This window comes from Mustela nivalis, assembly GCF_964662115.1.
Source record: "Mustela nivalis genome assembly, chromosome: 2".
NCBI classification, from domain to species: Eukaryota; Metazoa; Chordata; class Mammalia; order Carnivora; family Mustelidae; genus Mustela; species Mustela nivalis.
The window spans coordinates 84,964,506-84,990,896 of record NC_139021.1 but is presented as its reverse complement, the minus strand read 5'-3'; the positions used below and the strand labels follow the sequence as shown (position 1 = coordinate 84,990,896).

The following is a 26,391-nucleotide window of genomic DNA, read 5'->3' as shown; positions in this document are numbered from 1 at the left end:
TCAATCTCCTTACTGGTTATGGGTCTGTTCAGGCTTTCTATTTCTTCCTGGTTCAGTTGTGGTAGTTTATATGTTTCTAGGAATGCATCCATTTCTTCCAGTTTGTCAAATTTGTTGGCGTAGAGTTGCTCATAGTATGTTCTTATAATAGTTTGGATTTCTTTGGTGTTAGTTGTGATCTCTCCTCTTTCATTCATGATTTTATTTATTTGCGTCCTTTCTCTTTTCTTTTTGATAAGTCGGGCCAGGGGTTTATCAATTTTATTAATTCTTTCAAAGAACCAGCTCCTAGTTTCATTGATTTGTTCTATTGGTTTTTTGCTTTCTATTTCATTGATTTCTGCTCTGATCTTTATGATTTCTCTTCTCCTGCTGGGCTTAGGGTTTCTTTCTTGTTCTTTCTCCAGCTCCTTTAGGTGTAGAGTTAGGTTGTGTACCTGAGACCTTTCTTGGTTCTTGAGAAAGGCTTGTACCGCTATATATTTTCCTCTCAGGACTGCCTTTGTTGTGTCCCACAGATTTTGAACCGTTGTATTTTCATTATCATTAGTTTCCATGATTTTTTTCAATTCTTCTTTAATTTCCTGGTTGACCCATTCATTCTTTAGAAGGATGCTGTTTAGTCTCCATGTATTTGGGTTTTTTCCAAACTTCCTTTTATGGTTGAGTTCTAGCTTTAGAGCATTGTGGTCTGAAAATATGCAGGGAATGATCCCAATCTTTTGATACCGGTTGAGTCCTGATTTAGCACCCAGGATGTGATCTATTCTGGAGAATGTTCCATGTGCACTAGAGAAGAATGTGTATTCTGTTGCTTTGGGATGAAATGTTCTGAATATATCTGTGATGTCCATCTGGTCCAGGGTGTCGTTTAAAGCCTTTATTTCCTTGCTGATCTTTTGCTTGGATGATCTGTCCATTTCACTGAGGGAAGTGTTAAAGTCCCCTACTATTATTGTATTATTGTTGATGTGTTTCTTTGATTTTGTTATTAATTGGTTTATATAGTTGGCTGCTCCCACGTTGGGGGCATAGATATTTAAAATTGTTAAATCTTCTTGTTGGACAGACACTTTGAGTATGATATAGTGTCCTTCCTCATCTCTTATTATAGTCTTTGGCTTAAAATCTAATTGATCTGATATAAGGATTGCCACTCCTGCTTTCTTCTGATGTCCATTAGCATGGTAAATTCTTTTCCACCCCCTCACTTTAAATCTGGAGGTGTCCTCGGGCTTAAAATGAGTTTCTTGGAGGCATAATATAGATGGGTTTTTTTGCTTTTTTTTTTTTTTATCCATTCTGATACCCTGTGTCTTTTGATTGGGGCATTTAGGTCATTAACATTCAGGGTAACTATTGAGAAATATGAATTTAGTGGCATTGTATTGCCTGTAAGATGACTGTTACTGTATATGGTCTCTGTTCCTTTCTGATCTACCACTTGTAGGCTCTCTCTTTGCTTAGAGGACCCCTTTCAAGATTTCCTGTAGACCTGGTTTGGTGTTTGCAAATTCTTTCAGTTTTTCTTTTCCTGGAAGCTTTGAATCTCTCCTTCTATTTTCAATGATAGCCTAGCTGGATATAGTATTCTTGGCTGCATGTTTTTCTCGTTTAGTGCTCTGAAAATGCCATGCCAGCTCTTTCTGGCCTGCCAGGTCTCTGTGGATAAGTCAGCTGCCAATCTAATATTTTTACCATTGTATGTTACAGACTTCTTTTCCCGGGTTGCTTTCAGGATTTTCTCTTTGTCACTGAGACTTGTAAATTTTACTATTAGGTGACGGGGTGTGGACCTATTCTTATTTATTTTGAGGGGCGTTCTCTGAACCTCCTGAATTTTGATGCTCGTTCCCTTTGCCATATTGGGGAAATTCTCCCCAATAATTCTCTCCAGTATACCTTCTGCTCCCCTCTCTCTTTCTTCTTCTTCTGGAATCCCAATTATTCTAATGTTGTTTCGTCTTATGGTGTCACTTATCTCTCGAATTCTCCCCTCGTGGTCCCGTAGCTGTTTGTGCCTCTTTTGCTCTGCTTCTTTATTCTCTGTCATTTGGTCTTCTATATCACTAATTATTTCTTCTACCTCATTTATCCTAGCAGTGAGAGCCTCCATTTTTGATTGCACCTCAGTAATAGCTTTTTTGATTTCAACTTGGTTAGATTTTAGTTTTTTTATTTCTCCAGAAAGGGCTTTTATATCTCTCGAGAGTGTTTCTCTAATATCTTCCATGCCTTTTTCGAGCCCGGCTAGAACCTTGAGAATTGTCATTCTGAACTCTAGATCTGACATATTACCAATGTCTCTACTGATTAGGTCCCTAGTTTTCGGTACTGCCTCTTGTTCTTTTTTTTGTGTTGAATTTTTCCGTCTTGTCATTTTTGTCCAGATAAGAGTATTTGAAGGAGCAAGTAAAATACTAAAAGGGTGGCAACAACCCCAGGAAAATATGCTTTAACCAAATTAGAAGAGATCCCAAATCGTGAGGGGAAAGAAAGGGGCTAAAAAGAGGTTCAAAAAGGAAGAAAAAAAAAGAAAAAAGAAAAGAAATGAATTAAAAGAAAGAAAACAAATAAGAAAAATATAAAAAAGAAAAAATAGATATATTAGATAAACTAGTTAAAAAACGTTAAAAAAGAAAAAGGAAAAGTTAAAAAAAAATTAACCAGAAGGCGATAAAAAAACAAAAAATGAAAAAGAAAAAAATTAAATTAACTGCAAGACTACAAAAAATCACAGGGAAATAGCCATGAGTTCTGTGCTTTGCTTTTTCCTCCTCTGTAATTCTGCTGCTCTCCTTGGTATTGAAACCGCACTCCTTGGTAGGTGAACTTGGTCTTGGCTGGATTTCTTGTTTATCTTCTAGGGGAGGGGCCTGGTGTAGTGATTCTCAAGTGTCTTTGCCCCAGGCGGAATTGCACTGCCCTTAACAGGGGCAGGGGTGAGTAATTCGCTCAGGTTTGCTTTCAGGAGCTTTTGTTCCCTGAGCGCTTTCTGTAGAGTTCCGGAGGATGGGAGTACAAATGGCGGCCTCCTGGTCTCCGGCCCGGAGGAGCCGAGAGCCCAGGCCCCACTCCTCAGTGAGCCCTCAGAGAACAGCGCTCAGTTACTCCCATCTGCCTGACCTCCAGCCACGCTTCCAGCTCACCAAGTCTGTGACCGGTTCAAGGTAATCCGGAGCTGTGAGCTTCCTGTCGGCTCTGTCTCTGTAGCCGGCTTTCCCGTTCCAATACCCGCAAGCTCTGCGACACTCAGACACCCCTGATCCTTCTGTGACCCTGCAGGACCTGAGGCCACACTGACCCCATGTGGGCTTTGCCCGGGTAGCCTCTGGAGCGATGTCCCTCAGCGGAACAGACTTTTAAACGTCCTGATTTTGTGCGTGGTTGCTCCGCCGCTTGCCGGGAGCCAATCCCTCCCCCCGGGGTCTATCTTCCCATCGCTTTGGATTCACTTCTCCGCCGGTCCTACCTTTCAGAAAGTGGTTGTTTTTCTGTTTCCAGAATTGCTGTTCTTCTTCTCTTCAATCTGCCAATGGATTTTCAGGTGTTTGCAATCTTTAGATAAGCTATCTATCTGATCTCTGGCTAGCTGAAGTAGTCTCAGCCTGCTACTTCTCCGCCATCTTGACTCCTCCCTCCTGTTGGCTTCTTCACAGACATCAATGCATATATTCAGTTCTAATTCACCGAATGCGTACATTTTGTTTTCCATTTCAGTTTGCATTAATACTTGTATCAGTCAGCATTCTCCATAGAAGTAGAACCAGTAGATTAGATATATACTCCAATTAGTTGTACTTCTCTGGAGAAATTATATATATATATATATATATATATATATATATATATATATATATATATATCATAGATTTGTTTTAAGTTGATTTCCTTTATGAAGATAGATTTGAAAGACAGATTTGCTTTAAGGAATCAGCACATGCAATTATAAAGGATGGCATGTCTAAAACTGATAGGGCAGTCCAGGAAGTTCCAATTTTAAGCAGAACTTTCCTATTTTACAGTCTTGAAGCAGTATTCTATCATCCAGAAAGTTTCTTTTTCTGTTTCATAACCTTGTTTCTGCCTTGTTAGCGGATCAATTTTCATTTCATATTGGTAACTGAGGACTGCCCTTGTAACTTCCAGGTGCTGATTGATTTGCCTCTTACTGGCAAATTCATCCAAAAGTGGGTTAGGATTCAGATATTTGATATTAATAAATTTAATGTGATAATAATAAAAAAGGTAATGGGGTAATTTTGGAACTCTACAAACTATTTCTATCTATCTATATCTATATCTATCTATCTGTATATAGATATCTATATATATCACATTTTAAAAATACACACCCTGTGTCAAAATATGGAAAAACAGAAACTTACATATATTTTGGCTTGGAGTGTAAATTAGTACAACTTTTTAGGAGAGACACTTATCTCTTTCAAAGAGACTTTCTTTGAAAGCCTTTCAAAGTATTTTTGAAAACTAAATTTTGGGTGCTTTTTTGATCTAGCACTTCAACTTTGTTATAAAACTCCTTAGGGAATTTCTCAAAAGGTGTCTGAAGCTCTTGGCACCATCTGACAGTGATTATTTCTTCTCTTGGGAGCAGGGGACTAAGACTGTGACCATTTTGGCGTTATACAAGCTGTGCCAGGTCTCTATGTCACTTTCAAAAATTACTCTTTATTTCTGTACTACTGGAAAATCCATAGCATTTGCAAATCTCTTTTTACTTAAAAATCCTGCTTTCTCATATTGATAGTTTAGTCTCCATACCTGTATTAGAAATTTGTTCCTTTCTCTTCTAACAAGGAAAAGAAGGTTTTGATTGGATCCCACCCCTGGTTGCTCCCTGCAGAGAGTAACAAATAACTATGCTAATTGTGTCACTTGACAATTTCTCAGTTGCTCAGTTGTAGGGTGAAGTGAAGCCCCTGACCTGTCTCCACCTGAGTGAACAGAGCTATTTCTATGGCTTGGGTGGAGGCAGTTCAGCTGACTGCAGACCTACCTTTCAGGTAGAAAGTTGGAAGCTAATATTATTTGATATTGCATTTGAAAAATGATAACTGATCTATAAAACATTTTGAGCAGCCTATGTCTCTTTGTTGTATAGGATGATCTCCAAGAAATACTTTCAAGTGAAAAAGCAAGGAGCATATTAGCATGCATAATATTCTCCCAAATATATATAAAATTGTGGATATAGATTTTTGTATGCCCAATACAAAATACCAATTCATAAACCAATACACAAAAAAATTGAAAACATTGTTTACATTTGAGGTGGGGGCCTGGGTGCCTGATAGTCTGAAGTGAAGGGAGGTACATATTTTGTCATATGTGTACAGTGTTTGAGATTTTTTACCATGTGCTACTATATAAGTTAAAGAAAGCTAATTAATAGCAAGCAAATAAGTTCAATTATAGCTGGTATATCTCTTAGTTTCATCCATGATGTTGCAAGAATGGGAACGTCTTCTTTTTTAAAGTTGAATAATATTCCATAGTGCATATATACCACAATTTTTTTTTTATCCATTTATCTCAATGGATATTTAGATTGTTTCTAGATCTCAGCTACTGTGAATCATGCTGTAATGAACATTGAAGTGCAGATATCCCTTCGAGATACTAATTTCATTTCCTTTGGATATATATCCAGAGCAGGGATTATTGGATTATATGGTAGTCCCATTTTTTTTAATTTTTAATTTTTTATAAACATATATATTTTTTTAATTAATTTTTTATTTTTTTATAAACACATATTTTTATCCCCAGGGGTACAGGTCTGTGAATCACCAGGTTTACACACTTCACAGCACTCACCCAAGCACATACCCTCTCCAATGTCCATAATCCCACCCCCTTCTCCCAAACCCCCTCCCCCCAGCAACCCTCAGTTTGTTTTCTGAGATTAAGAGTCTTTTATGGTTTGTCTCCCTCCCAATCCCATCTTGTTTCATTGATTCTTCTCCTACCCACTTAAGCGCCCATGTTGCATCACCACTTCCTCATATCAGGGAGATCATATGATAGTTGTCTTTCTCTGCTTGACTTATTTCGCTAAGCATGATACGCTCTAGTTCCATCCATGTTGTCGCAAATGGCAAGATTTCATTTCTTTTGATGGCTGCATAGTATTCCATTGTGTATGTATACCACAACTTCTTGATCCATTCATCTGTTGATGGACATAAGAGTCACTTATGGTTTGTGTTTGTTTTTAGACCATCATAAATTGTTTATTAGGTAAGAATTTTACAAACATGGCCAATGTTAGTAAAAGTGGAATCAGACAGTATTGGATCTTCTCCAACCTGAAGGACAAGACCCACCAAGAGTATGAGGGAACTGTGGCCTATCTTAACACCACAGCTCTTACAGCCTGAAGATGTCAGCTCTCACATCTTCCTGTGCTTGTGGACTGTTTTGGTGATCCATTCTGGACCAAGATTTCTTCTGATAGTTTTATACAATGAATCAATGAGGATACCCTCAAAGAATTTGTGCATGGAATCCTCACTAATTGAATAAGAACTCAAGACTCTAAAAGCCCCCAGAGTGGAGTCCTGCTCTCTCCTGGACAACAGACTGAAGGCTTTGAGCAAACAAGCTGGTTAACACCATGATGGAGAAGCTACCTCTAGGTTACATCCTTAGGAACTGGGTGTCTGGAACCACCAAGGTACACACAAATCAGATATGTGACACAGCTTGGATCAGCTCATTCAATGCATGTTATGGCCTGGTGGGGCAGGGGTCTGCAGAGTGTGGAGAGCTAGCAGTACCCAGCAGTGCAGCCTGAGAATAAAGTGCATTATGCCAACAGCTCCACAGCTCCTAGATTTACTTATAAACACCCATTTAGGTTTACTAATTTCTGCTGCCCCCCAAAATGAGATATTTTTAATTTTTTGAAGCATTCCATATTCTTTTCCATAAAGACTACCAATTTATACTCCCATCAACATGGTACCAGAGTTCTCTTTTCTCCTCATCCTTGCCAACACTTATCTCTTGTCTTTTTGATAATAGCCTGATGATTAGAGATGTTGAACATCTTTACACGTACCTGTTGGCCATTTATGGAAAAATGCCATTTTTGGGAAAATGTCTGATCAGGTCTTTTGCCCATTTTTCATTTGTGTTGCTTGCTCTTTTACTATTGGGTTGAATGAGTTCCTTATACATTTTGTACATTAACCCATTATCAGATATATGATTTGCCTGTCTTTTCAGGTTCTCTTTGCTGTGCAGGTGCTTTCTAATTGATTTTGCCCCACTTGATGACTCTTGCTTTTGTTGCCTATGCTTTTGGTATTATATAAAAAAAGTTATTGTTAAGGTCTATGTCAAGGAGCTATGTCCCTATGTTTTCTTTCAGAACTTTGACAGTTTCAAGCATTACATTTAAGTCTTTGATCCATTTTGAGTTGATGTTTGTGTTTGATGTATTTTGCATATGAATATTCAGTTTTCCCAACACCATTTGTTGAAGAAACTGTCCTTTCCCTATTATGCAATTTTGGCCCCCTTGTGATCAGTTACCTCCATGTGCATGGGTTTCTTTCTGGACTTTCAATTCTCTTCCATTGTTCCACATGTCTATTTTTATGCCAGTACCATACTGTTTTGATTACTATGGTTTGTAATATCATTTGAAATAAATAACTAAGATGCCTCCAGTTTTGTTTTTCTTTCTCAAGAACATTCTCTTCTTTCTCATTGCTTTGGCTCTTCAGGGTCTTTGTGCTTCTATATGAATTTTTTTAAACATTTTTTATTTTTTATAAACATATATTTTTATCCCCAGGGGTACATGTCTGTGAATCACCAGGTTTACACACTTCACAGCACTCACCAAAGCACATACCCTCCCCAATGTCCATAATCCCACCCCCTTCTTTTTTATTTCTGTGAAACACCCCATTGAAATTTTAATAAAGATATCATTGAAGCTATATATTGCCTTGGTTAGTACAGACATTTTAACAATATTAATTCTTCCAATCTATAAGTGTAGAATGCTTTTCTATTTATTTTCATCTTAAATTTATTTCATCAATATTTGATAGTTTTCAGAGTACAGATTTTTCACCTCTTTGCTTAAATTTATTCCTAAGTTTTTTATTCTTTTTGATACTATTGTAAATTAGATGGTTTTCTTAATTTTTCTCTGATAGTTCACTGTTCATGTATAGATTGTAGATAAGCAACTTATTTTTGTATGTTGATTTTATATCATGCAACTTTACTGAGTTCATTGATTCTAATGGTCTTTTTTGGTGAGTCTTAGGAGTTTTCTATATATAGATTATGCCATCTATGAACAAAGATCATTTTACTTATCCCTTTCTGATTTCTATGCCTTTTATGTCTCTTTCTTGTCTGATAGTTCTTGCTAGTATTCCAGTACTGTATTGAATAGAAGTGGCCAGAGTGGGCATTTTTGCATTGTACTGTATCTCAGAGAAAATGTTTTTATTAGTTTTCCACACTATGCTATGTTGGAAATACCTGGGTATTTCCTGAGAATAAAGGGGTAGAATTTATTATTAAAGTTTTATCTTAAAGGGTGTTCAGTTCTGAGCAACTTTGCTACTAGAAAATCTTCAGAAGTTAGTCAAAATCAGGAAAATGGGAGTGATTCTTGAATATATCATAAAATTTGCCTCATTGCCTTTGTTGTTTTAAAAGAAAAAAATGAACTCCTTGCATTTAATGTTTTCCAGTAGATTAATTAAAATGGGGTCTTTTCCACTCTTGTTCCCTGAAGTCTCATCACAGGGACTGGCTCCAAATAAGTATTTGTTAAACAAATGAACGAATGAATAAATTTACTCATCAACATCTACCTTAAATCCTGGGATTTACAATCTAAAAACAGAGTGGGAAGATGACAGTTCCCAAAACAAGTGTGGAGAACAAGATATAGCAGTGGGGTGGAACTCTTACATCACAAGTCAAAACTTCTTCAAGAGAAAGTATATAATACAAATTCAAATAAGGAGTAAGAATGAATGCTAGGATTTTGCATACATTATGTATAGTATGAAGTCTGATCATTTCACCAAGACTCCAAACATATACATATACAGATAAAGACATATAGAGAAACACGCATATTCTTTTTTTTTCCTAAGACTTACTGACCTTATTCCTTATTGAGAAGGTTGAGACCTGAGTTTATTCCTTAGCTATTTTACTTTTATTTTATTTTATAAAAAGATTTTATTTATTGATTTAAGAAAAAGACAGATAAAGCACAAGCTGAGGGAGAGGCAGAGAGAGAGGGACAAGCAGACTCTCCATTGAATGTGGAGCCTGATGTGGGACTGGATCCCAGGACCCCAGGATCATGACTTGAGGCCAAGTCAGACACTTAACCAACTGGCCACTCAACTGCCCCTATAGCTATTTTAATTAAATAATCCTAATCTATTAACTTCCTGTTTGATTTGCTTAAATGTATTCAGGTTAAACAAATCAAAACAAGTGATGGAATCATTTATTATAAAATAAAAGCAAATTTCTGTTGACTTCTGCAAACACCATATTGAAACCCTTACATATAGGGTTGAAGTTCAATAAAGAAGCACTTAGACTGAACATAGAACATTACAACCAAATATTTGGGGCTTATCTTTATGTCCAGTAACCAACTCTTTAATGAGGTCTTTGTGAAAGGGAATTTGCTCAAGGCAGTCTATCTCTTTGCTTTTTCTAGATGTATTCCAACAGAATATTTACCCATTTTCTAGTAATTTACTTTTCAGATATTGTCATGTCCACTAGCATATCAACTGATGGTACCATAGTATGTTCATTTGGATTTCATCCATGTTATTTATTAAACAATTTATTCTTTTTTCTCACAACAATATACCCTACTGCTTGAGAATGATTTGAATTAATTATAAAATTGTTTATTGAATATATTAAAGTTTAAGTCTAAAATATTATCTAATAAAGCCAAGAATTATTTCCATATCAGTTAAAGGTAATTTTAACCTTTAACAAAATGTAGCAAGTCATTTTTATTATTATTAAAATGGGAGTGTAATACATATCATGATGGAGAGCTTGTCCTTCTTACAATCAGTGAAACTTCAGTTAAATATCCTTATCCCACATCCACTGTCTTCTCATTGCCCTCATCAAACATCAAAACAAAGATTAAACTGATTAGTAGTTTTATTTAAGAGTCTCTGCATGCATTTTTACCAATGGGAAGGCTTCAGTAAACAGATTTATTTTCAAAATTACCTTTTCTTTCTGGGAGCTATCAGCTATTTTCATAGGTATAATGATGGGGAAATTTCCTTGGCAACATCTTTGGGAATTTAGGTTATATACATTGGTGTGCTTAGAATGTCACATCCAAATATTTGGGGCTTATCTTTGTGTCCAGTAGTCAGCTCCTTAATGAGGTCTTTTTGAAAAGAGAACTTATTCAGAAATGTACCTATTTGCTGAGAAAGAGACTAGTGACTTGTGTCAAAATAACAGTTTAATTATCTATATCCCATGGGAGTTAATTATATATTCTTCTGTTCTCTATGAAATCTATCCTTATTTTCAACACAGAGTTTTAAAAATCTGATACAATCAAGGAATTAATTACATATTCCAGTGATGCTTAAGGCATGCTCAAGAACTGCCTCTTTCTCTTGAAAAGTAAAAAAATAATAAAACAAGAAAAGCTTTTTTTTTTTAACTAGAAAATACCTGGAACCCTGAAAAATAATTGGAAAAGTGGTTCAGAAGTGTGGAAAGATGTGACAATAGCACTACTGTATCAGGTTTTGGAACAAGCTGACAAAGTTTACACTCAAGACACAGTGTATTTGTTAAAGGGAACACCCACAATCTTTTGTTTATAAAAATGGGAACAGAATACTCTTTTGAAGTACATATGTTGCCATTACAGCATATAAGAATTTGATTAACCATTTGCAATAAATTTGAAAACAATCTGAAAGAAATCCCCTTTTAAAAAATATCAAAACTGCAGGATGCAAAAAGTCAGAAATGAAATGTCAAAACCACGAAACAAAATGCAGTAAGAGTTGACAAAGCTCAGGAAAATATTGGAAGCAAAAAATGATCACAGGAATGAGGACAAAATTAACAGTTGTGAATAATAAACACCACAGGAAACAAAGAAAATGGGAAAGATTAGAATGAACAGAAAAAAACAACAACAACAACCAACTAAATAATTAGAGAAAAAATAATAGAGAAGCAAAAGAAGCAAAGGAGACTAAAAATATATGTAATTATATCCCCACACCCTCAAAATAAATAATAAATGGAACAGAACACTTTTGAAAGGTATAATTTAATAAAACAAATTCTTTAAGAAATAAACAAAGACAGGAATCCACAGATTTAAAGGAAATACTCTGATATATGTAGCAAAGTTACTGAACATCAAAAACAAAGATGTATTTGGTAGCCCCTGGGTGATTCAGTTGGTCAAATGAATGACTTTTAATTTTGACTCCGGTCAAGGTCTCAGGGTTGTGATATTGAACTCCACATCAGGCTCTGCTCTCAGTGCAGTCTGCCTGGGATTCTCCCTCTCCCTCTGCCTGACCCTGCTCACTCTCTCTCTCTCTTTCCCTCTGTCTTTCAAATAAATAAGATCTTCTACAAAAAAAAAATACATATTTGGCAACAAACAAAGACATTAAGTGGCTTAAAAGAGAAAAATATATTCTATAGCCCCATTTTTTAGAATATTAAGAGAGATGTGCAAAGTACTTAAAGAAAAAAGAAGAGATTTCCCGAATTTTGTACCTACCTAAACTGTCATTCTAATGTGAAAGAAAGAGACAAACCATTTAATTATATTTAAAAAGAAAGATAGAAACTATTGTTCTTACACACCCATCTTGAAAGAGCATAGGACAAACTCAGTCAACTAAGAAGTGATTGAAAAACTATACAGGAGTTCCCAATGAGTCCTAAATCTAGTTAACTACATATATTAGACTAAAACAAATGTAGGGATTAGAGAATACATGTAAATGTAAGTTTCCTAATCACTATTTTGAAGAGATAAGTGATGTCCTTATAGGGGGTGATGTAAATATGCTAATTTAACTATTTTTAAAGCATTTTTTTACGTAGCTTCCATGACCAACATTAAATTCAATGTGGGGCTTGAAATCACAACCCTAAGATCAGGGTAAATTCCCAGTAGTGCAATTGCTGGGTCATAGGGTAGCTCTATTTTCAACTTCTTGAAGAACTTACATACTGTTTTTCTAGAGTGACTGCACAAGCTGCTTTCCTATCAATCGTGTAGGAGGGTTCCCTTTTCTCTCCCCTTATCAACATTTGTTTTTTGTCGACTTGTTAATTTTAGCCATTCTGACTGGTGTGAGGTGTATCTCATTGTAGATTTGATTTGTATTTCCCTGATGCTGAGTGATGTTAGCACTTTCTCATGTGCCTATTGGCTATTTGGACGTCTTCTTTGGGGAATTGACTGTTCATGTATTCTGGCCTTTTCTTGATTGAATTATTTATTCTTTGGGTGTTGAGTTTAATAAGTTCTTTATAGATTTTGGATACTAACCCTTTATATGATATGTCATTTGTGAATATCTTCTTCCATTCTGTCAGTTGTCTTTTGGTTTTGTTGACTGTTTCCTTTGCTGTGCAAAAGCTTTTGATACTGATGAAGTCCCAATAGCCCCTCTTTGCCTTTGCTTCCGTTGCCTTTGGTGATATTTCTAGGAAGAATTTGCCATGCTTGAGTTCGAAGATGTTACTGCCTTGTTCTCCTCAAGGATTTTGAAGGATTCCCGTCTCATATTGAGATCTTTCATCCATTTGGAGTCTATTTTTGTGTGTGATATAAGGAAATGGTCCTGTATCATTCTTCCGCATGTGGTTATCCAATTTTCCCAACACCATTTGTTGAAGACACGGTCTTTTTTCCATTGGATGTTCTTTCCTGCTTTGTCAAAGATTAGTTAATGATAGAGTTGAGGGTCCATTTCTGGGCTCTTTATTCTGTTCTGTTGACCTATGTGTCTGTTTTTATGCCAGTACCATGTTGTCTTGATGATTACAACTTTGTAATAGAGCTTGAAATCTAGAATTGTGATGCCACCAACTTTGGCTTTCTTTTACAACATTCCTCTGGCTATTCGGGGATTTTTATGGTTTAGTCTCCATGTATTTGGGTTCTTTCCAAACTTCCTCTTGTGATTGAGTTCTAGTTTTAAAGCATTGTGGTCTGAAAATATGCAGGGAATGATCCCAATCTTTTGGTACCAGTTGAGACCTGATTTGATATATATCACCCCGGATGGGATCTGTTCTAGAGAATATTCCTTGTGCACTAGAGAAGAATGTGTATTCTGTTGCTTTGGGATGCAATGTTCTGAATATATCAGTAATGTCTATCTGGTCCAGTATGTCAGTTAAAGCCTTTAATTCCTTGTTGATCTTTTTCTTAGATGATTTGTCCATTTCAGTTATGGGTTTTTCAAGTCCCCTACTATTATGATATTATTGTCAATGTGTTTCATTGATTTTTTTTTTATTAATTAGCTTATATAATTGGCTGCTCCCATGTTAGGGACATAGATATTTACAATTGTTAGATCTTCTTGTTGTACAGACCCTTTAAGTATGATATAGTGTCCTTCCTTATCTGTGGTTTAAAATATAATTTGCCTGATATAAGGATTGTCACCACAGCTTTCTTTCGATGTCCATTATTATGGCAAATTGTTTTCTACCCCCTCACTTTAAATCTGGAGGTGTCTTTGGGTATAAAGTGAGTTTTTTGTAGGCAGCATATCGATGTTTTGTTTGTTTGTTTGCTTGGTTGGTTGGTGGTTTTTCTGTTGTTGTTGTTATTGTTTTGTCTTTTGTTTTTGTTTTTGTTTTTGTCCATTCTGGTACCCTGTATCTTTTGATTGAGGCATTTAGCCCATATACATTCAGGGTACCTATTGAAAGATCTGAATTTTGTGCCACTGTATTGCCTATAAGGTGGCTGTTACATTAAATTTTCTCTGTTCCTTTCTGGTCTGTTACTTTTAGGCTCTCTCTTTGCTTAGAGGACCCCTCTAAATATTTCCTATAGGGCTGGTTTGGTGTTTGCAAATTCTCTTAACTTTTCTTTGTCCTTTGTCCTTTGTTCTCTTAGCTTTTTATCTCTCCTTCTATTTTCAGTGACAGCCTAGCCGGATATAGTATTCTTGGCTGTATATTTTTCTCATTTAATGCTCTGAATATATCATGCCAGTCCTTTCTGGCCTGCCAAGTCTCTGTGGATAAGCCTGTTGCCAACTAATATTTCTACCATTGTATGTTACAGACCTCTTGTCACTATCTGCTTTCATGATTTTCTCTTTGTCATTAAGACTTGTAAGCTCTACTGTTAGATGATGGGGAGTGGACCTATTTTTATTGATTTTAAGGGAAGTTCTCTGTGTCTCCTGGATTTTGATGCTTGTTCCCTTCACCTAATTAGTGAAATTCTCTGCTATAATTTGCTCCAATATGCCTTCTCCCCCCTCTCTCTTTCTTCTTTTCTGGGATCCCAATTATTCTAATATTGTTTATCTTGTGGTATTACTTATCTGTTGGATTCTACCCTTGTGGTTCAATAGTTGTTTGTCTGTCTTCTGCTCAGGTTCTTTATTCTCCATCATTTGGTCTTCTACAACACTAATCCTCTCTTCTACCTTTCTTATCCTAGCAGTAAAAGTCTCCATTTTTTAATTGCACCTCATTAATAGCTTTCAACTTGATTAGATATTAGATATTAGTTCTCTTATTCCTCCAGAAAGGGATTTTATTTCTCCAGAAATGGATTCTCTAGTGTCTTCCATGTTCTTTTTTCAAGCCCAAAAGCTAGCATTTTGATAATCGTCATTCTGAACTCTAGTTCTGACATCTTACTAATGTCCTTATTGATTAGGTCCCTAGCTGTCATTGCTGCCTCTTGTTCTTTTTTTTTTGGGGGGGGGGGTTGGCCTTGTCATTTTATCCAGATAAGAATAGATGAATGAGAGAGAAGAATACTAAAAAGATAGCAGTGATACCCCCAAAAATATACACTAACCAAATCAAAAGAGACCCAAAACTGCAGGGGAGAGAAAAAGAGAGAAAAAAAGATATCTATCTATATATCTATACACACACACACCCAAATACACCCAAAATCAAAAAAAAAAAAAAAAGCTTATATGTATACCAAAAGAAGGGTAAACATGATGAAGGAACATGATTGTAATGATGACAATTAAAAAAAAGATTCTAAAAGAGAAATTGATAAGAAGTTGGTTGAAAAGAAAAAAAGAAAGAGGAAAGAATGTGATTAGGTTGGAGACTAGAACAAAGCTATGTGCTAGATATAGGGTATATTTTGAACTATTAGAAGAAACTGTATCCCAAAATTTTAAAGAAAGAAAAACTTATATGTGTAAAAAATAAGGTTAAATTCAATGAAGGGACAAAGTATGACTATAATAATGAAAATTTTAAAAGATTTTTTAAAAGGTATTAATAAGATAAAATAGTTTAAAAAGTTAAGTAGGAAAGAGGAAATTTATTAAAAATAGAATAAGAAAAAATAAAATTTAAAAAATTTTACTTTGAAAGACTAAAGAATCATGGGAAAAAAGACATGAATTCTATGTGTTGCTTTCCTCTAGCTCTGAAGTTCTGCAGTATTCACTATTAAACTTGGTCTTGGCTGGATATTCTTGCTGATCTTCTGGGGGAAGGCCCTATTTCAGTGTTTCTCAAATGTCTTTGCCTGAGCAGAATTGCACTGCCCTTGCCATGGGTCAGGTTAAGCAATCTGATCAGTTTTTCTCTTGGACGCTTTTGTTCCCTGAATGCTTTCCATACAGCTTTGGAGAACGGGAATAAAAATGGTGGCCTCCCAATCTCCAGTCCTATAGGAGTCCAGGGTTCAGGGCCACACTCCTCAGTGTGCCCTCAGAGAAAAGCAGTCAATCATTCCCATCTCCCTGGTCTCTGGTGGCACTCTGAGCTAACCCAGCCTGTGACTGAGTGTTTCTATCTCTGGCACATGGCCCCATTTGGAGTCTCCAAACACAGCATATTCCTGCAGTGTGATCCTGTACCAGTCCTCCCAGAGGGGGAAGGAAGGGATCACACCCCAGGATCTGCCACTTGTGAGTTTCCTGCTCAAGGAGCAGTAGATGGACTGTGCTTTGGGTCATTGTTTAAAGTAACCCCAAGCTGAGCCTACTCCTCAGCTCTGTCTCTGCAGCCAGCTTCCCTGCTCTGATACCTGGTAGCTCTGCCACACCCAGACACTTTTTCTGACACTGTGGGTTCTGAGACCACCCTATCCCCAGGAGGGCTCCACCCTTGGCTTAGTCTCTGGAGCAATGTCCCTCAGTGGAGCAGACTTCTGAAAGTGACAGTTTTGTGCTCCATTGCTCTCTAACTTGCCAGGAGTTGGTCCCTCCCCCCACAGTCTGTCTTCCCATATTTTGCCTCGGATTGACTTCTCTGCATGTCCTACCTTCTGGAAAGTGTTCTCCCCTTGATTCCAGGAACCTGAGATGATGACCTGAGCCCAAGGCAGAGGCTCAACTTACTGAGCCCACCCTGTGTCCCAGTAAATAAATCTTTAAAAAATTATAGATTAATTAAATAAAAGAAGCCAAAATAAGTCAAAAGAAGAAGATGGAAGAGGAGGAGAAGAAGAGGAGTAACATGATCTGGCTTGTATTTTAAAAAGGTAATTCTGATTGTTATATGGAAAAAAAGAGTCAAAGGGGTTTCTGGGGGAAAAAAGGGTAGGAGCTGGAAGCCTAGTTGAAAATGTGCTACAGTTGTAGGTGGTTTTGTGGACCAGATAGCTGCAGTAACAGTGATAAGCAGGTTACATAGAAGAAATAATTTCAGGATAGAACTAAGAGTATTTTCAGGTAGATGGGATGTATGGTACAATATGAAGAGGAGATTCAAAGAGGAGTCAAAGGATTCTGAATAAGTAACAGGAAAAAAATGATTCTGCTTTCAACTGAGATGGAAAATAACATGAGAGAAGCAAAGTTAGGGTAAAGCCTTTGTGTACATTAGATTAAAATGTAGATGCTGAGCTCAAAAACAGCCAATTCCATTATTTTTGTGTCCTGTGAATGCCTGCAGTGAGTTTGAAGACAAAGAAGATAACCTGTGCTGGCATCCAGACGTGAGATCCAGTATGGAAAATCAAACTCCTGAGAACTAGCATAAAAAGATTTAGCTTTCAAAGACATTTATTATTCAGTGGCATGGATCTGGACCATAGCTGAAGTGAAATAGAAGGTGTGCAATCCCACTCTGTCAGTGGTCTATTCCCTCATTCCCTCACTCATGGATCTGTATATTTACTCAACTTCTCATTCATCAGGGCAACGAAGGCAAATAAAGCACAATCCTTTCTCTCAAAGCAGAGAGATATAGGAAAGCAGGTAAATAAAAATAATTTCCTCCTTCTTATTGATTAGTGCTGATGATGTGAAACAGATTTTCTCCCAGAATCATATATAACATGTTTTTGGAGATTCCATAAATTATCTATAAATTTCTACATGTTTGTAATTACAAGGTTATTGTAACCTTTAAAACATTAACTCAAACCTATTCTGAGTCTGCTAGATCTCTCCTTACAAAGACTACTATTTTTTTTTAATTTTTAGTTTTTTAAATTTCTTTTCAGAATTCACTGTTTATGCACCACACCCAGTGCTCCATGCAATACGTGGCCTCCATAATACCCACCACTAGGCTCACCCAACCTCCCACGCCCCACCCCTTCAAAACCTTCAAATTGTTTTTCAGAGTCCATAGCCTCTCATGGTTGGTCTTTCCCTCCAACTCCCTTCTCTCCATTTCCCCATGTCCTCCCTGTTATTTCTTATGCTCCACAAATAAGTGAAACCATATGAAAATGGACTCTCTTTGCTTGAGTTATTTCACTCAACATAATGTCTTCTAGTCCCATCCATGTTGATACAAAAGTTGGGTATCCATCCTTTCTGATGGAGGCATAGTACTCCATAGTATATATGGACCATATTCCTTATCCATTCGTCTGTTGAAGGGCATCTTGGTTCTTTCCACAGTTTGGTGACCATGGCCATTGCTGCTATGAACATTGGGATACAGATGGCCCTTCCTTTCACTACACCTGTATCTTTGGGGTAATTTGGGGTAGTAGTGCAATTCCAGGGTCATAGGGAAGCGCTATTTTTATTTGGTTTTTTTTTTTGCTTTTGCATTTGACTTCTGTATTCCTTTCCTCGGGCTATTGTCACAAAGTACCACAAACTGGGAAGCTTTTAATAAGAGAGAAACTTATAGTTTCACAGCTCCAGAGGCCAGGGTCCTAAATTAGGGGGTGGTCATGGCCATGTTCCTTCTGAAGGCAGTAAAAAGAAGGATCTGTTCCAGGCCTTTCTCCTCCTAGCTTCTGGTATTTCCTTGGCTTCTGGCAGTGTTCACAAGACATTTCTCTGTGTGTTTATGTCCAAGTTTCCCTTATTATAAGGAGTCCAGTCACATGTGATTAGAGTCCCACTTCACTCCAGTATGATCTTAGCTTAATTAATTATATTTACAGTGACTGAATTTCTACATTCTGAAATATTGAAGGTTAACACTTTAACATATGAATTTTGGGGAGACACAGTTCAACCCATAACATCTTCACAAGATTTTTGGTTCCAAGTGATCACCAAAATTGTCAGTATTTCTTTATTTGAGGATAATGGACTCCTACATCTGAGATTTCTTCTCCACATCCATAAGGTCTCACATTTTAAAAAATATGGATGTACAAAGACTTCTTTTACAGAATCCCCAGGGAGCTGATATTAGAAGGAACTGGGACTTTGTGTTTAGCTATTATAGCTGATTAATTGTGACTTCAGTCCAAGGTCAACATGCCAAAATCAGCCAGAATAATCAGTCTTCTCCTCACTCTAGGAAAGAAAGATGTGAGATGAAGCTGAAACAGTGAACAAGAAGTGAGAGCACTCAGCAACCTCATACTACTGAACCCAGTAAAAAAAAAAAAAAAAAACAGTGGAAATAAGTGTTATTGTGGGGTAAAACTAGATAAAAAATGGAGACAAAATGTTGGAGAGTAAAAGCATTGGTGCTGGTTCCTAAATTCTGGGAATATCCAGTGCGTTGTTCTCAGCCTGACGTTGTATCATGGGTCAGGTTCTTAGCCTGTGAAGTCACATGTTTCTTTGGCAGTTGGACCCATGTGGAATCATCTGAGGAGTCTGTGCTTATGTGAGGTATTCTCACAAAATGGTGGAACTTAATATGATTTCCGTTTTGGGAAGAAGGTAGGGACTAACAGTTACATTTTCGGTGGATAGGATTTGATGTTTCCAAATTCTGAAACACAACAAAATGACAAATGCTTTGTTTCATTCTGTTTTTCCTAAGGCTATTTGAAAAAATAATTCTTTAGGTAGGTCTAAAGTCAGAGGTAAGACCAAAATATAACAGTTACAACTCTAAAAATACAACTAATCCCCCACTGATAAGCAAAGTTATTAATATAGGGTAAAATAGAATAAAAAGAAAAATCCAACTTAATACTATTTACAAGAAACCTATGGTTTCACTCATATGTATAACACAAGGAATAGCGTGGAGGACCACAGGGAAAGGGAGGGAAAACTGAAGGAGAAGAAATCAGTGAGAGAGAAAAACCATGAGGGATTCTGGGCTCCGGCAAACAAACTGAGGGTTACAGATGAGGAGGCATGGGGAAATGGGGTAATCACTGATGGGTATTAAGGAGGGCATATGTGGAAAAGAGCACTGGGTGTTATATGCAACTAAAGAATCGCTGAACACTACATCAAAAACTAATGAGGTACTATGTGTTAGCTAACTGAAAATAATGAAAAAAAATCAGGAAACATATAAAAATAAGTTATCACAGAAAGTTAAAGGGCATGGCTAGATAATGCATATTAAGAGTATTGGGGGCGTTGTTTGTTTTTTGTTTGTTTTTTTGTTTTGTTTTTATAAGAACATTGTTTTCTTCTGTAATAAATATTAAAGTTTTAAAAAATCTACTTCCTATAAATAATGGTTACATAAAACATTAAACCTAAAGCAGAACAATTTATTTGTTTACCCTTTGTTAAAGTGAACTGACAGGCCAATATCAGCTATTACACATTTATAGCTGAAAGACAAAAAAGCTAGAGAATGCTTTATATTTTTTTTATATTTTCAAATAAAAAGATTGATATTCATAATCCGTGGAGCACAATTTGTTTCTAAAATTTCACTTGTCATTGCTATTAGGAGCTATGAAATATCAACAAAGTCATCAGAGAGCACTAACACTATACTGCCTCTTGAAGAGGAATGTAATGTTACTAATCTAAGGTGTAAGTTTAGAGTGGCTAAAATGTTACATTTTTCTGGCCAATAGCATATACAACATGGGTGGTTTTGAAGGAGAGGGACACTTAGTGGGGTTCAGGTGGAGTACATAAACAGACTGTCAACTGCACTGAGACAGACATTCACAGGTATAAATAAGTGGAATGTGTTCTGCTGTAACCTATTGAAGTGAAATATGTGTCCTGAGTAGTTTCCTAAGTGAAATTAGGTTGTTAATTGTCACTTCTGCCTCACATTTTACATTTCAAAGCAACATAAAGGGCAACTACACAGATTGGAATGCCCTTAAGTCCAAGGGTTGGGGCTATTCTGAGTGTCAAATAACTTTCCAGACATATTGGAATAATTCCTACATATTATATTTCTTCAAGTTAAGTAGACTTTTTGGTAAACCCTATGTCTATGTATATCAATATGTGTCTGGTTTTGGTCTTCTGCCATTCAAAGTGTAATGAATTTTAATATTAGAGAGTATAGAAAGGTTATTGAAATGATATCTGATTCCACAATGATTGTATGTGACATTTAAGATACTACCACTTGTCCAGTTTGGGTGTAGTATCAATAGAGATCCAATGTATGGAGAAAATCTTACTGGCCTATGACTCCATTCTCCATTTTGCAGTTAGAATAAACTTTAGAAAATACAGTTGTAATCTGTGTGTGTCATCCCCAACATGACCAGAATACAAACCTTCAGTAGGTATTCCTGTGCCTTTAGGATGCAGCCCAGAATTTCTGGTATGGTTTTTAAGAACTAATATTTGATACCTCTTTACCTTTTCAGTTTCATCTGTCATTTCTGTTTGCATTCTGTATTTATAATTTCTCCAATGATCTATACCCTCAGGAAGCACTTTTTAAAAATCTCACCAAAGTCTAAAGGAAATGTTTTAATTTATAGACTTCACTGATCTCATAATATTTATCATACACAAAGTGCTTTCCTAACTATTATTTATTTGTTTCTCACAAGAACACAATATATTATCCTATTATAAATTTATAATTTAAGGGATTGGCACTTCTAGGGGTTAAGTAATATCCCAAAGATCACAGTTGTTAAGTAAAAAAGACTGGTACTTAAGCATCAGCCTTCTGATCTCACTTCCCTAGGAGATAGTACACTGCATTAATGTGGTCCCCAAAATGCCCAGGTTTAATATCTAAAGTTGTGCTACCCTTCTGTTAATCCTAGAATTTTGAGATTTTAATCAGTTCCAAATGATTCATCTGATTTTATTTGTTTTCCATCACCCATTTAATTATACCAGGCTACCATAAAGAAATTTCCAGAGCCTGACCAAATTTATCAGCTATTTTACACCTGAAGTTCAATGTCAATTCATTTAACATGTACTATTACTTCAAAATGTAAATAAATTGACTAATATGATCTATGCATATATTATATTATCAAATAAATAAATAAAAATCTTAAAAAATTTTTTATTTAATTACTTAAAAATTGTCCAGCCTAGAAAATATGAAGAACTATGTTTCTTGGGTGTTGCTTTTAATCCACAACGTGGTGATTAACAATTAACATTTGAAGAACCATAACAGAGATAGACTCTTAGCAACAATCGCCATTTAAATAACCAGATCAAAAACCCACAGTTTATTGTACTGACCACAAGCCATTCAGGTACCTACAGAAGGCAATTTCAACACCAGAAATCTACAAATAGGCATTATGGATATTAGGATGACTTTTCAGCGGCAAAACGAATAGTTTGCATAAACAGAATGTAAAACCTTACACAAATTATAAGGAATGGTGATTTCTCAAGATTCCCATCTGGTTCTAGATTCAGAGATTTTAAGGGGATTTTGCCTCTAATCTCTGGCCTGATGGTTAGCCAAACTGGCCAATGGAATATAAACTTACCTGCCTTATAAGAGGCCTTTCCAAGGGTCACCTGGGTGGCTTAGTCAGTTAAGCATCTGCCTTCAGCTCAGGTCATGATCTCAGGGGCCTGGGATTGCATTCCCTCATAAGCCCCGCCACAAGACCTCCAGTGAGCCCTACAAGGAGCATATCCCTCCCCTTCTGCCTCTCCCCTCCATTTGTTCTCTCTCTCAAATCAATAAACGAAACCCAAATAAATAAATAAATAAGAGGGATTTCTTACATGGCACTCCTACCTAAAGGGATGGAACTTAAGACTCATTAGTATTGGTATGCATGGCAGGATTCAGCACAAGACATACATTAATTGTTACCTATTTCTGGACCTTTATATTGTATAGAGAAAATCTATAACACTGGCACACTTCTAAGTATTAAAAGCTGTGAATATTACCCCTTAAAAATCTGGTAAGTGTGAGTGACCAAATTTTCTTAGGCAAGTTTTCAACAGATTGTTCTACATCTATTATTAAGCTTTATGAAAATCTCTGAAAGAATATTGCTGGTTCATAAGAAATAATGAAGCAAGTAATATAGAGTTACTTGCAGTTTTGACCATTTTAAAGACTTGAGGAATAAAATTGGTCTTTATTTTTATTTTATATACTTCTATATTATTTAAATTATACAATTACTATATTCTGTATAATTCAAATTATACAATGATAATGGTGATGGTAATGATGTATTTTCAAATTATAAGTAAACATGTATTACATTTTAATGAAAAAACTAAAGTAACAGAAAAAAAATAATTTGATGCTAAGATGGATGTAGAGCTGCAACTTCTGCTACAAAACTCCTCATTTCAATTTTTGAGCTTATTAGCATCATTAATTTCTTAATAAGTTACTCAAGCAAATGTTATTTACTTGAACTTATTTTATATCATTTTTATGTATGCTGATAATTTGTTGATACTGAACAACATAGTTCTTTTACACAACACTGAAAATCTCACGTAGGGCTCTTAATATCTTCATGTTCCATAAAACTGAGTTATAATACTCTGTGTAGAAGCACTGCAGTCAAATGCTAAGAATAATCATGGCTATTCCAAAAGACCAAATTTGTAAAAACTGTGATTTAATGAATTTATTTTGTTTTGTGGATGAAAATTCAAAGTTAGAGGCTGTACTTTATAAGCTTTAAAAAATATCCATTTCTTGGGCAGAATGCTGTTTATATATACCTAAATTATTGAATAAGTGCATGATTCCCATCTCGGTTGGTGCCTATGTGTTTGAAAACTGGTTTAAAAATTAACTTCCTGTATTATAGGATTTTTTTAAGCACAATCATTCCTGCTAGTTTTGATATTTCCTATAAGAATTAAAAGTGATGCATAAAGATATATAAGGTGTGTCAGCAAAGATTTCTCAGTTCCTAGGTTTATCGTCGGGGGCAGCTATGTACATAACATGCAACGTGGCGCTTGCGCCTGCGGCCAGGCAGAGGACCTGCGCACCACCTGAAAGATGATTGGCTATGCCCAGAACAGGAAGCCCGTGGATACTGCATGCTTTTTATCATGCTAAGCGTTGATCATGCTTCCTTTCACGTGTACAGTCTGCTGATTGGAGGAGAGAGGATATAAATAGGGATAAACATCCGGGTAAAGGGAGAACAATAAAGATTCGCAAGCTTGTCACTCCGAGTCTCCGGGTCGGGTCGTTCTTGCTGGCGAGAGTGACATTTATGACAGTCTGGGATGGGGAGGGCACAGAAAGCTAGGCTATAAAATAACTCCAGAATCATTTAAAATATGGAACAAATGCTGCAGGTAAGAAAAAGATCAAATTTTCAGATGGCAGCCCTTGGGGTCTACATAATTATGGGGTAGAGTCTGACCTTAGAGTTCCTGTATCTTCCCCACCTCTAGGAAAGCAGAAAAGTAAGAGAGGATATATTTCCAAAATAGAATGAATAGAAGGAACCGCTGTTGATGTTATGCATGACTGGCAAAAAAAAAGCTGCCGTTTTTCCTATCAAAACATGCCTCTTCTGCTTATCTGTTTCTTTATGACTTCTACTCTATGAATATAGAGTAGCTCTAAAAGTCTGCCTTCCTGAAAAGCCAACTCTCTTACCTCCCACTTTTAATCCTCTTCATGTAGACTTTCAGGCTTATCCCCTTTCTAAAAGAACACAAAGTAAGAAAGGTGGCATTCCATTATCAGCTTTCTTCCATTTGAAATACAGGAACGGTTTCTCTTCTAGACTCCAAATAAACAGAAAAATAATAGCTCTAAATATCCTTCACCCTCATGTAACACTCCTGTGGATGGTTATGTTCAACAAAATGCCTTCAGTTATTGAAATACACACTCTTTTATCCAAGAGTGTTTTGGGACTAATGCTTTCCAGTTTAATTATAGATTTTATACTGACATGTCAGTTAAGTTTGAAAATGTATATTTATAAATCATAGGATTTTCAGGCTCATGGTTTTATATTTGGCTAGATTTATTGTCTAAGTAACATGTACAGTCATAGACCACTGTAAAAAATATTTGCCTAACGACCTGAATATTTAAAGTTCTACCAGTTCTTCTCCACACTCAGAATGAATCAGTGTGATCCTCAAGCTTGTGGCTATAGGGGCATCAACAATGGCTTCTAGGTTATAACCTGCTGTATATGCCACTGTTAGTCTGCACAGCATCTATTGGGAGATTCATCAAAGAAAAGGGGAGAGAGATATCCAGCTGAATTTGCTCATGGATGGAGCACTTATGATGGCTGATTTGAGAGAACTAGGAAAGTCTTCCTTAGATCCCAAAAATCTTTCTGAGTGCCTGTTTCATGGCCTGAAATCCTGCCATAAAATACTCATTTTTTTTTTTCAGGTTAGTCTTTCTTCCCTGATGGGAAGGTAACTGTCTGCTCCAGTCAGTAACAACTATAGAATCATTCCCAGATCCAGGCTCTGAAACTCATACCCTTTCACAATACTTATTTATTATCTCTCAGTGACTAAAAACTCATAGTTGGTGAACTTTTCTATTTTCCTATGCAAACACTGTTCCATTTTCTGACTTTCCCAAATGACCTTTGGTGGGAAAAAAAAAATAATAAAACCTTGATTTTGAGATCCTCTATAGGCTAAAGTCATCATCTCATCCACAGATGTACATTAGTGCCTAAAAGCCAGGGTCCTCTCATCACAGCCTGGCTCTTCCCCTTACTACCTGCATGACATATTCTTAGTCCATTTGTTTCTCTCTCTCTCTCTCTCTCTTCTTCATTTATAAGGTAGGTATAATGGCCCCTTCCTTCAGAGTAGTGATGAACATTGACTGGCATACTGCATGTACATGGAAATAATTTAAAAACTAGTCAGCATAGAAGAGGCGTTCCATACATGTTAAATAGCTATTTATATTCCAATTTCTCTACTTCTTTCACCAATTGCCATTAAATACTGACATTATTTAAGAAGTCAAAACTTGGGAGACAAGATGGCGGGGAAGTAGGAGGAGGCGCCCTTCAACCTGCACCCTAAAGTGAGCTGATTACCTTCCAAAGATCTCCAATCACCCACAAAATCAGCCTGAGATCAGAATTATACATGTCTGGATCTCTACTGGAGCAGAAGATGCCAGTGGGCAGGTAAAGTGGAGTGGGAAAGTCAGACTGATATCGGAAGATAAACAAAAGGGGGAGGAGCCACCAGAGGCGACCCGTTGTAAAGTAATATCCCAATAAGAGAGTGCCTTGCGCTTGGGGACCAGCATTAACTCCGGAGTCTGGTAGAAAGCACTCAAAAAGAGCAAAGGATCACCGGGGGTGAGGTGTGTGTGTGTGTGTGTGTGTGTGTGTGTGAAATTGCGGGAATCGGGTGTTAGGGTCTGGGCTTAAGTCGCCAGACCCAGGAGAGCCACCCCTGGCGCAGAGCCAGAGAGAGTGTGGCAGAGAAACAAGGTCTCAGTCCCTGAACCATCAGCGCGCCTGAGAGTGCATGGCACCTGGCTCCCATGAGGGGCTGGGAGCCTCGCCAGCCAACAGAAGCACAGCCTTTTTGCAGT

At 36.7% G+C, this 26,391-nt stretch overlaps 1 long non-coding RNA gene across 4 annotated transcripts in view; it reads left to right on the top strand.

The window, feature by feature from the left end:
* LOC309858129 overlaps window positions 1–19,086 on the top strand; it is a 51,593-nt gene extending 32,507 nt beyond the window's left edge. For 2 of the 4 annotated variants that reach the window (XR_014308044.1, XR_014308045.1), the window contains one exon: window positions 19,000–19,086. This is a non-coding gene — a long non-coding RNA (uncharacterized lncRNA). Of the gene's footprint in view, window positions 1–5,571; window positions 5,642–18,999 lie in introns of those variants that run through there. The other 2 variants (XR_014308046.1, XR_014308047.1) reach the window with 1 other exon arrangement.
* The last annotated feature ends 7,305 nt before the right edge of the window (window positions 19,087–26,391 follow it).